A 12,642-nucleotide genomic window follows, 5' to 3' on the forward strand; every position below is an offset into this window, starting at 1 on the left:
GATTCTATTACTTTTGACTATTATATTGTAGCCTTGCCAACTAATATTGATATGCTTTTCAAAAGGGCTAGCAAGGGATCATTAGTGGAAAATTTCAACAAAGCTTTGATAATTGAAAAGGATTTCAAATTCATTGCAGTAATTACTCCACAATAAGATTTGAAGAATGTCAGTAAGAAACCTCAAGATTCATATAGAAAATCTAATGACAAAGATTATTTTGTTTTAGATGGCCTAACAAAATATCTCAAATGGTCAATAAATGGAGCATTTGATCTTAAGAGAAAAACTAGTGAGATTTCTTCTAGTAGTATATCATTCAAACCTTTCTTCAAGAAGAAAAATAACCAACCAACAAAGTCAATGCAAATATCCAATGTGATTATTAATGTGGAAGAGTTTGGCATGGATTATTATTCCACTTTTCATCGAGTGGCTCACTCTGAAAAAAGTTGCCCATAGTGGCTGCACAACATGACCACGATGATTAATAAATAACTTGATGACCAAACCATAGAAGATCAACCCAACCAGTCAAATGAAGAAGAAGAGGCGTCTCCACCTAAAGACAATGCTAATGTTGGGGAATCAATATTAACAATAAATTTAATTAGAGGAAGTGATTGTTTTGGTTGGAGAATATTGTTGATTTATGGTAGCATCGGATGTGATCTAAGTGTCGAATTTTGCAGGGGGGGCTAAGGCACATGAATTCTCTAATACCCAAAAATTGTTTTGGGAAATTCCACTTGGAGACAGTTTACTTAAAATAATTAATTATTTTTAATGGGACCCTAAGTCTAAACTTAGGAAATTAAAATAATTAATGGGTATTAATCTAAACTGTGGGTGTAACTTCTAGAAGAAGGAGGAGATCAAGTCAATATGATCCTGGCCATTGATTAGAATCTAATATGGGTTGTTGATTGATCAATGAGAGGATTATAAGAGAAGGCTTGATGGGCACTTGTGGAATACACAAAGAGAGTTTAGTAGATCAAATTTCTGAAGTAGAGCAGTTGTCGGTGAGAAATTCGAAGTGAGATTTTGTAGTGAGGGACAAGGACAGTTCTAGTTGGACATTTCTCCTAATCCGGGAATACTGAGGAGAAGAGGTAGGGAAAGATCTGGGAGAGGAAGCGCTGAGCCAGAAGAGGTTGATGCAGGGCCATGCAGAGATAGTGTAGGCTGACGAATAGGTAATGTAGATCATTGAGGAGGTCCAAAACTTTTCTAGCGAGATCGATTTCTGAGCTGGAAGCCGAGGTGTGAGATTGGGAGCTAGGAGTCAAAGTTCCTAGGAAGAAAATAAATTAGAACGAGGATTAACGTTGGCTTGACATAGAGGCTACATAGAGGCAATGCAGAAGCAGTCATTCAGGGGCTAGATCAACCAGTATTTCTAGTGATAGTGTGAGGTGATCTCACAAATCTCACTGTCAGTGATATTCTCTATAACTGAATTGTGAAGAAGGCATCCAGAAGTTGTATTCAGAAATTTTGACTGCATAATAATAAAAACCATCAGAGTTGTTGCACATGTTTTCCCGTGTTGGGTTTTTCCGGGGACATTTGTCCAAAAACAAATGTGTCACTTGTGTTGTATCTTTTTCTTGTTCAGTTTCTTGTTTCGACATATTATTTTAAATAGTGAATGTTGTAGTTGTATTTACTTCGATATTTACCATAGAAGATAGTAAATAACTTGTATGAATTAACAAGTAGGAGAATTAATATCACTTTGATGCAGTAGGGATTTTGGGTTTAGGAATTTTCACATGGTATCAGAGCTATAGGTTAAGCAAGAAGAACAGAGCTAGAATACCCAACATTGAAGGAAGAAGGGAATTTGAAATTCCTACAGAGGAAGCAATTCAAATCCCTAGAGGGTTTTCATAGTTCAGGATAGGAGGGCTAGATTTTTGAAGGAGGTCTCTCTCTAAGTGAGTCAACAGAGAGGTAAGATTTCCAGATCGAAATTTTTCAGCAGCAGAGGGGGCAACGCAATAGAAGCTTCAATGAAGAGGGATTTTTCTCGTGGGATGCAAATTCTTGGGAAAAATACTAAGAGGGGGGGTGAATCAGTATTTTAAAAACTCACAATAATAATTTTATTTTCTTAAATGTATACGCACCTTTACTGAACCCAACTCGTGTACATACGCTATTGCTATAAAAGAAACTAGCGTATGCTTTGTAAACTTGTAAAACAACTAATTATTTATCTGTTAAACTTAAACCAGAATGTAAGAGATTTATCAGGCATTTGATAAGAAGTAAGTAGGTGCAGTAAGAATAGAATAAAGTATCACACATAAGAAACAAACATGAACCCCAGGATTTAAGGTGGAAACCCAATGTGGCAGAAAACCATTGTTTCTGTCGTCTAAGTCATCAAACTTATTAATATAAAAAACTTGTTGCATTCTTGTAATAGTGCCGAATCATGCTAGTACATAGGCACCGACCTACTAAAGGCTACAACCTTCACTCATTCTCCAGTTCCTATTGGAAGGGAGCTCCAACCCCATGATCTAATTACCAAGTACTACTGGCAGGAAGCTTCGACTTCCTCTGTTGGGTCCCTATAATACTAGTGATTACCCCATTACTATTGTAGTTGCATCCCTTATTAATATTTTTGTGCCCCTATTATCCCCATATTGTTATTACTATGCCCCATAGAATCCCTCTATTGTTATTTTTGTGGCTATATATTATTATTGTTAGGTCGGCTGGGTTATATTGTGACTCCTTAGACTCCTATATATAAAAAGGAGGTTTTGTCATTTGAATCATCCAAGAATTGTTCATTTATGTAATGTAAAGGAGGTTTCCCCCTCGAAGAGGCTGAATTCTAAGGCGTTGATCTATCTTTTCTTGAGCTGGTTTCATAACATTTGGTATCAGAGCTTTGGATTCTAGGGTTTCGCTGCTCCAAATAGGTCATCGTGGCATTTTCGCTATAACTTTTGTTCTGCGACATTTTAGAAGATAAAACAAAAACCCATTCGAGAAGAAATCGCGTTGAACCTTGGATCCGAATTTTAGAGCTTTTTGCGCTATATTTGCGGAGATATAATCTAAGGAAGTTGGTCTTTTTGCAGACTCCTGAAATACATTCCAAACAGGTGACCTAGGGAAAATCGTCATAACTTTCTCTCTGAGCATCGGATTGAAATTTTGCAAGAAGGTATAGAAAGAGAATGGAATGTAGTTTCTTGTATATATTTTTCAGAGCCAAAGGTTGAAAAAGTAACTCGTGGCATGTCGTACAAGTTTGCTCTACTAAACTAGTCTATAATCAGGTCACTGTGGGAGATTTTGCATAACGCTTCCTTGGAGAATCCAATTTGGATCAGATTGGTGGCATTGGAAAGAGGACATAGAGGGCTACTGCATGTATTAATTTCATAATTGTATGATCCAAAAGTACAGAGATACATCAGAGGCAATATCGAGCTCCTACAAAGTGAAAAAAGGTGTGTAGATTCTTTTAAATTTTTGCTTAAGATTGGTTTGAAAATTTATTTTGAAAGAATTAAAAGGGCACAGTACAACATTACTGTCAGTAATTAATGCCCCGAGGAAAGAAAATGCAAACATCTAGTAAGCAACCTGAAATCTCTAGCATGACTCATGAAGAAGAGGAAGAAATACTACATGATATATCAAAATTACAAGAACAAGTCCAATAAATGTCACTATCACAAAAGCTAACAGAAGCTAAGATAAATGGCGTGGAATCTAAGATAAAGGGCGTGGAATATAATATGGATGATTTGAAGATAGATTTGAAGACAGATTTGAAGAGAGACATGGCATATTTGAAGACAGATTTGACAAATTTTCTACAAGAAATACTTACTAATGGTGAAAAGGTAGTAAAGGAAACTCATGATGCGAACAAAAGAAATGTTAATCATGATTTCTTAGACTCTAATGTGGGATCAAAGACCCACCATATTCCAAAAATTTATATGAGGAAGTTTGATGGCAAGGATCCCGCAACATGGATATTACAGATGGAGCAATTTTTCGATCTCAATAATGTGCAAAACACACAAAAGGTACGTATTGCAACTTTATACTTGGAACCAAATCAGTTTGTATGGTATCAATGGCTTTTCTCGTAAACAAATTGTCACTTGGGAAATTTTTACAGAAGAATTTACAGCACATTATGAGGATACAAAAGCAACACTTTTTTTAGCCAATTGATAAGTCTCAAACAAAAGGGTTCAATAATGGAGCACATTGAGGAGTTCCAAAAATTGAACATAAGGGTAAAAAATATTCCATAGGAGCATAGGATTGATGTGTTCATAGGGACTTTAAAGGATAATATCCAACATGATGTTCGCCTTTGGGAACCTGATTCACTAGAGAAGGCATTCAGGTTAGCAAGAAAAATGGAAAGCAAAATTATGGCAACCAGGAAGCATACCACTCACAACTATAAAGATGGAAGTGTTGTTGCCCCTAGTCTTCCACAACCTATAAGGTTGACACCACAACAATTGGAAGAAAAAGGAGCAAAAGGGCTTTGTCATACTTGTGATAGCAAATACACTAAAGGTCATAAGTGTGCTGAGAAGAAATTATTCTACATAGATTGCGAAGAGGAAGAAGAAAAGGAGAAAGAAAGGTCAAAAGAAGAGGATATACTCATGGAAAAAAGCATAGATAAAGAAGAAATGAATCCAACCATATCTTGTAATGAATTGGCAGGAATTACCACTCCTCAAACCATCAAGATAGAAGGACAAATCAAGAAGAAAAAGGTAATAGTGTTGATTGATTCAGGAAGTACCTACAATTTTATTCATTGTAAGGTAGAAAAAGAATTGAATTTCTTCCTATATCCAATACCAGAGTGTCAAGTGATGGTTGCAAATGGAGGAACAATAAATTGCTCTGGAAAGTGCCATAATATCAAGCTATCGATGGGAGAATATGTATTGACTAGCCCAATGCTTTCCATTCCAATGGGAGGTGCTGATGTTGTACTAGGAGTCCAATGGCTACAATCCTTGGGTACAATAGCTTTTAATTTTCAAGAACTTTTCATGAAATTTTCTGTGGAAGGAAAGGAAGTTGAATTAAGGGATATTGCAGGGAAACCGGGAAAGATAATCAACTCTAACGGTATGACAAAGCTTCTAAAAATGAACAAAGGGGTGTAATTGCACAATTATGTTCGCTAGATGTTTCCACATTGGAATCATCTATTTCTCCAGATCTCCAAAAAGACTTGGACAATCATTCCAAGGTATTTGAGACTTGCAAAGATCTCCCACCTATTCGTGATCATGATCATGCTATTCATCTGATTCCAGGAAGTGTTCCTCCAAACATCAGGCCGTACAGATATCCCTATGCCCAAAAGAGTGAAATTGAACGTATGGTTGCAGAAATGCTAGAGGTTGGTATAATTCAACCAAGTCAAAGTTCTTTCTCTGCTCTAGTAGTATTAGTGCACAAGAAGGATGGATCATGGTGCATGTGTCTAGATTATAGGGAGCTCAACAAGCTCACTTAATTATTAAAGATAAGTTTCCCATTCCCGTCATTTATGAATTACTGGATGAATTGCATGGATCAATTTACTTCACCAAGTTGGATCTTCATTCAGGATATCATCAAATCAGAATGAAGACTGAAGACATTTTGAAAATAGCATTTAGAACTCATGAGGGTCATTATGAATTTTTGGTCATGCCTTTTGGCCTTACCAATGCACCTTCAACATTTCAAGGTTTCATGAATTCTATTTTCAAACCATTCCTTAGAAAATTTGTGTTAGTATTTTTTGATGATATACTAATCTATAGCAAGTCTTGGAAGGATCATGTTGAACATGTTGATAGGGTGCTACAACTATTGGAGGAGAAACAATTATATGCAAACATATCCAAATGTTTCTTTGGAGTACAAGAGGTGGAATATCTGGGTCATATTGTATCTCACGAAGGAGTTAAGGTAAACCCTAGCAAAATTAAACCCATTAAGGAATGGAAAATCCCCACATCCATAAAGCATCTGCGAGGATTTCTTGGGTTGACAGGGTATTATCACAAGTTTGTTAAGAATTATGGGAGAATAACAGCACCTCTAACAACATTATTGAAGAAAGATGCATTTTCATGGACTCCAGAAGCAACAAAGGCCTTCGAACATCTTAAAGAGGCAATGTGCCAAGCACCGGTCTTAGCTACACCGGACTTCACAAAAACCTTTATTGTGGAATGTGATGCTTCAAGAAATGGATTTGGTGCTGTTTTAATGCAAGATGAAAGACCCATTGCTTTCGAAAGTCGTCCAATCAAGGGAAAGTTTTTACACAAAGCTATTTATGAGAAGGAAATGTTGGCAATACTCCATGCACTTAAGAAATGGTGACCCTACCTAATGGGAAGACACTTCAAGGTAAAAACGGATCATGATAGCCTTAAATACTTTTTAGAACAAAGATTATCATCTGAAGAGCAACAAAAGTGGGTCACAAAGATGTGGGGTTATGACTTTGAAATCATCTACAAAAAAGGGAAGCAAAATGTGGTGGAAGATGCACTCTCAAGAAAGGATGAGGATGTGGAAGCATTGTTGTGCGCCATTTATATTATCCAACCAGATTGGATAAATGAAGCAAGGGAGGAATGGAAGAATGACGAAGAAGTGTGGGCACTTATTCGAAAGTTACAACAAGATTCCAGTATGTCTGATACATTTAGCTGGAAAAATGATTCTTTATGGTACAAAGATCTCTTACACCTCTGTAAGAATTCCCAACTAAGACAAAAGATTCTTATGGAATTGCACACTTCTCGCTTAGGAGGGCACTCAAGATTTTTAAAAACTTACCATATGGTTAAGACAAAATTTTTTTGGGGTGGCCTTAAATCGGATATTCAAAAATTTGTGGTAGAATTTTTGGTTTTCCAACAAAATAAAGTTGAAACAATTAAGACACCGGGTCTATTACAACCTTTATCCATTCCAAGCCAATGTTGGGAGGAGGTTTCAATGGATTTTATCACAGGTTTACCCAAGTCTGAGGGAAAGAGTGTCATCATGGTGGTAGTTGACAGGCTTACCAAGTATGCACACTTTTGTGCATTATCACATCCATTTAAAGCCAGTACAGTTTCTACTGCATTTATGGAAACAATTCAAAAGCTACATGGAAACCCAAAGATTATTGTAAGTGACAGAGATCCCATTTTTACTGGAAATTTTTGGATAAAATTATTTTCTTGTCTTGGTACTCAGTTAGCTCATAGCTCATCTTATCATCCTCAATCTGATGGGAAAACTGAGATAGTAAACAAATGTTTGGAAGAATATCTTCGTTGCTTTGTATCTGATAAACAGACACAATGGGTCAAATGGTTGCCTCTGGCTGAATGGTGGTATAACACTTCCTTCCATACAGCAACAAAAATGACCCCATTTATGGCACTTTATGGATATCAGCCACCATCCATCACATCATATTTAAGAGAAAATGCTAAGGTTCAAGTAGTGGAACATCACATCGAATATCAACAACAAGTCCTCCAACTCCTAAAGGATAACCTCGTGTTGGCACATAATAGAATGAAACAACAGGTAGATCAACATCACAGCGAAAGAAGTTTTTATGTAGGTGATTGGGTATTCCTACAACTACAACCATATAAGCAAATGTCGCTCAAGCAAGCTAAGAAGGATAATAAATTATCACCAAAGTATTATGGTCCATACAAGGTGTTGCAAAAGATTGGTACTATGGCATACAAATTGGAGCTTCCTGCAGCTTCTCGATTGCACCCAGTTTTCCATGTTTCATGTTTAAAGAAGGTTATAGGCGATAAGCTCCCAGTTCAAACAATATTGCCAGAACTTGACGAGGAAGGAAAAATTATATTGGAACCAGAAGTAGTCACAGAAGCAAGAACTCGACAACTATGAAATCGATCAATTTCGGAGTATCTTATCAAGTGGAAGAACTTATCAGCTGAAGATTCCACATGGGAGGATGAGAATTTTATACAGAAGCATCCATAACTACTCAAGCGTTGAGGACAACATTTTTTTGAAGGAGAGGGGCATGTTGGGTCCCTATAATACTAGTGATTACCCTATTACTATTGTAGTTGCATCCCTTATTAATATTGTTGTGCCCCTATTATCCCCATATTTTTATTACTGTGCCCCATAGAATCCCTCTATTGTTATTTTTGTGGATTTATATTATTATTGTTAGGTTGGCTGGGTTATATTGTGACTCCTTAGACTCCTATATATAGAAAGGAGGTTTTGTCATTTGAATCATCCAAGAATTGTTCATTTATGTAATGTAAAGGAGGTTGGCCCCTCGAAGAGGATAAATTCTAAGGTATTGATCTATCTTTTCTATCTTTTCTTGAGCTAGTTTCATAACATCCTCACTGAAGGCTCCAGCCCTTAGCAACATCCATGGACCACGTTTCATAAATTTTCACACTGGATCCACCTGCTTTAATGCATCACAACTTGTAGATCAACTGAAGCAAACACCAACTTAATTCAAATAAAATAATGAGATCATTGTAACCAGAACATAGAACTGAACTAAGAATATTGCATCAATACACAGAATCAACTGCAACCTTGATCATTCATATGGTATCATGTATACGCTACTTCACTTAAGGCAACCCGCGTGTATACACACTTTCCTATAGAGAAACCTACGTACAAATCTCAAAATACTGAAAAATTGTAAATCTGAATCAGACATAGAGTTGACTAGAGTTATTCTTAAATATTTTGTTACCTTACAGAACCCTCATACAGTTAGCAACATCAATAATATTTTCAACCAATCAACATGTAACCAAATTCAACATAATCATTCAATCAATTCTACTTTAGACATTCAACCCAGATCAACATGAGGACATCATTGACAGACAATAGAGATACAATAGATCTTATTAGGTTTATCAATCATTTATGAAAAAAAACCCTTCCTTTATATACGTGACTTTTAAGAAGCGAACCTATGTGTATACTTGACTTCACCAAGACCAACCTACGTATTGATCTGCAAATTTGAACAAAAACCCTTCCTTTATATATGTGACTTTGAAGAAACGAACTTGCGTATCGATAATGGAAAGTCATTTCAGGTCTCATGATCCTGATCCATCATTTTATTAATCAGTGCATAATTATTTCAGATCTATGTGTCAACTATTTCCCTTACAATGCAAGTATACTTCAAATTGAAGTATTCATCAAAAATCCTCTCACTTGCACACTCAACACTTTGATCTTCACCTGCTTATATAGTTTAGCCTTTTTAAATAACACAGGTCAAAACCATACTCCAACCAATTTTCTTAGACAGGATCAAAACAATAGTTGTTGGGCTCAATACCAAGTGCCCTTGGTATTTAGAATACCATGGTGTGGAAAATATACGTGCCTTTGCTTCTTTAAACTCACATGTATACACGACTTGGCCTTGACAAACCCACATATAGATCTTCAAATATTCAACTGTATCAAACTTTTGATTCTGATCTGTAAACCTTTGTCCCATCATTCTATTATTTTGTTCCATCACTTTGTCACCTCTGAACTAACCTGTGGATTCATCTAGTTACCATATACTTGTTCTGTTATAAGTTAGTTTCCATCAAGGACAACAGATGCATCATAATGCCAACAATCTCACCCTTTGGACTTGATGGCAACCATGTTGGTGTTGATCACCTCAACCTATAGAAACCTATTAGATACATCAAATAACTATTATTCAAACACCAAGATATTCCCCCCCTTTGACATCAAGGGAAAAGGGTGGACCAAAGTTCCCCCTTTGGATTTGATTTGCATTATACTGTCCATGCTCCCCCTGAGCACATGTTGAATCTTCAGAAATATTTTCAAATGAAGAAAATGAATCTATAACTCATTTGAGTATGACCTTATTATCATCATGGGCTCATACTTACATCAATCATCCAACCAAGTCGAGATACATATTTGACTCAACCATCAAACCAAGTGGGATTACATCTTTTACACTACCACCCAACCAAGTGGATTACATATTTTACATGGCCTCAAAAGTCCATACATGACTGAATATGACAATTATTGCATCATAGGTCTCCACATGAGCTTTACATGAAATGACAAACATGACATTAATAACTGAGACAGAACTAGCATAATTCAGCAACCATAATGCCAACAATGCATTATATTCTCCAAGGCTAATTCCCCCCCCCCAAACCTATGCTACCTGTTCATTATCAATGACTCATTCATCAAAGTATCTTCATCAATCAGATAAATATCAATGAGAAAAACATAACTCAATACCATATCATCTGACTGTACCGATCAACACTAGACCAAGAAAAAATAAATCATAGTTTTCACTAGCATGTCAGAGGTTGTTCTTGAGTTTGTCCCACTGTTTTTCTATCAAAGAAAAACATACGCGACTGTCTATAAAAAGACTCGCATATATACACGATTATGCTTCATGAAACCCACAGATAGAAAGCAACCTTCCGAATTTTCACCTGTACATTGATCAGACTAGTTTAACAACAAAATGAGGCAGAGAAAACTCCCAGTTTCTATCTGAGATATTCAGATACTTCTTTGGGAATAGGTCTAGTAAATATATCAACAACTTGTTCCTTGGAGGGAACATACTCCAATTTAACCTTTTTCTCAAGCACTTGTTCTTGTCGAAAGTGATACTTAATAGGAATATGCTTGGTCTTTGAGTGCATAACAAGATTTTTCGAAATACTAATAACACTTGTATTATCACATAGAATGGAGATGGGTGGAGAACATTTGATTAGTATATCTTGTAATGTTTGCACCATCTAGTGAAGTTGTGTGCAACAAGATGTAGCAGCTACATATTCTGCTTCTATTATAGATAAGGTAATGGAACTTTGTTTCTTGCTGAACCAAGATATCAATCGGGGCCCCATGTAAAATGCACCTCCACTAGTGTTTTTTTGGTCATCAACATTTCCATCCCAATCCACATCTGTATATGAATGAAGGGTAAGATCTGCATCTTTAGGATACCATATACCAAAGTCTTGGATTCATTAGAGATATCTGAATATTCTCTTTACTTCCTGAAGATGTGAGTCCTTTGGATTGGCTTGCATGATATACGGTTTGGTACCTGTTAGATCAATCATACTTCCAATCATAGACCTGTGCTATGGCTGGTTTATTTCACGAGAATCATCATTAGAACTAAGGCTACATCCTATCATCATGGGAGTACATATAGGTTTGCAATCTTCCATCCCATACTTCTTTAGAATTTGCTTGAGATATTTTGTTTGTGAGAGAAAGATGCCATCTTTTGTTTTTTGTACTTGTAGACCAAGAAAATAGGTTAGTTCCCCAAGTAAAGACATTTCAAATTCTTGCTACATAACAGAAGAAAAGTTTTGATTCATAGATTCTTCATTACTACCAAAGAAGATATCATCAACATAAAAAACAATAATTACTAGTTTATCACCCTCAATTTTTGTGTACACGTTGTTGTTTGTGGATCCTTTTGTGAAACCTTGTTGTTGAAGATATTTGTCAAGATGACGCGGAGCTTGTTTTAGCCCATATAAAGCTTTTTTGAGTTTGCATACAAGGTTTTCATCATTCCCCAAAATGAATCCTTTTGGTTGTTCAATATATACTTCTTCTTCTAGATCTCCATTAAGAAAAGCAGATTTTACATCCATTTGATAGACTTTGAAATGTCGAAAACTTGAAATTGCAAGAAACATTCTTATGGCTTCAAGTCTGGCTACTAGTGAAAACGTTTATTCAAAGTCTATACGTTCTTGTTGAGCATGACCTTTACAAACAATTCTAGCTTTGTTCCTAATGACCTCTCCATTTTCATCCAACTTATTTTTGAATATCTATTTTGTCCCAATAACATTTTTATCATGAGGCCTTGGAACCAATTCCAAAGTATCATTCTTTTCAATTTGATCAAGTTCTTCATTCATGGCCTTAACCCAACATTTATATTTACTAGCTTGATTTACATTTTTTGGTTCAATGGTGGATAATAAAGCTAGATAACTAAAAGATCCTACAAGGGTTCTTCTTGTTTGTACCTGAGATTCCTTTTCTCTTAGAATTTGAGTTTCTGGATGATTCTTTTGAACATACGTGGATGGAGCATTTTCTTTGTCTGATCTGTCTTCTTCTGCTGCTTCATTAGTTTCTTCTTCTATATCATTGCGATTTGATGTGGGAAAGCATTGATCATCATCATCCTCTTTTGCTGATGTTACCTTTTTGGGATCTGTGCATGCTTCATCAATCACTACATCAATGCATTCAACAATTTTCCGAAGTATATTATTGTAACATTTGTATCCTTTGCTTCTATATGAACCAATAAGTATTCCTTCATCTGCTTTAGCTTCAAACTTACAAATTTTTTCATCTTTATTATTGATGAAACTTTTTCTTCCAAAGACTCTAAAATTCTTTACGGTGGGAGGCTTTCCATACCAAAGTTCATATATATTTTATCGCTATTCACACGAACATGAGCCTTGTTGAGAATATTTACTATGGTATGTGCAGCTTCACCCCAGAAGGTGT

This window comes from Pinus tabuliformis, chromosome 8, assembly GCF_031772625.1.
Source record: "Pinus tabuliformis cultivar Carrire ecotype Pingquan chromosome 8, CPIR1, whole genome shotgun sequence".
NCBI classification, from domain to species: domain Eukaryota; kingdom Viridiplantae; phylum Streptophyta; class Pinopsida; order Pinales; family Pinaceae; genus Pinus; species Pinus tabuliformis.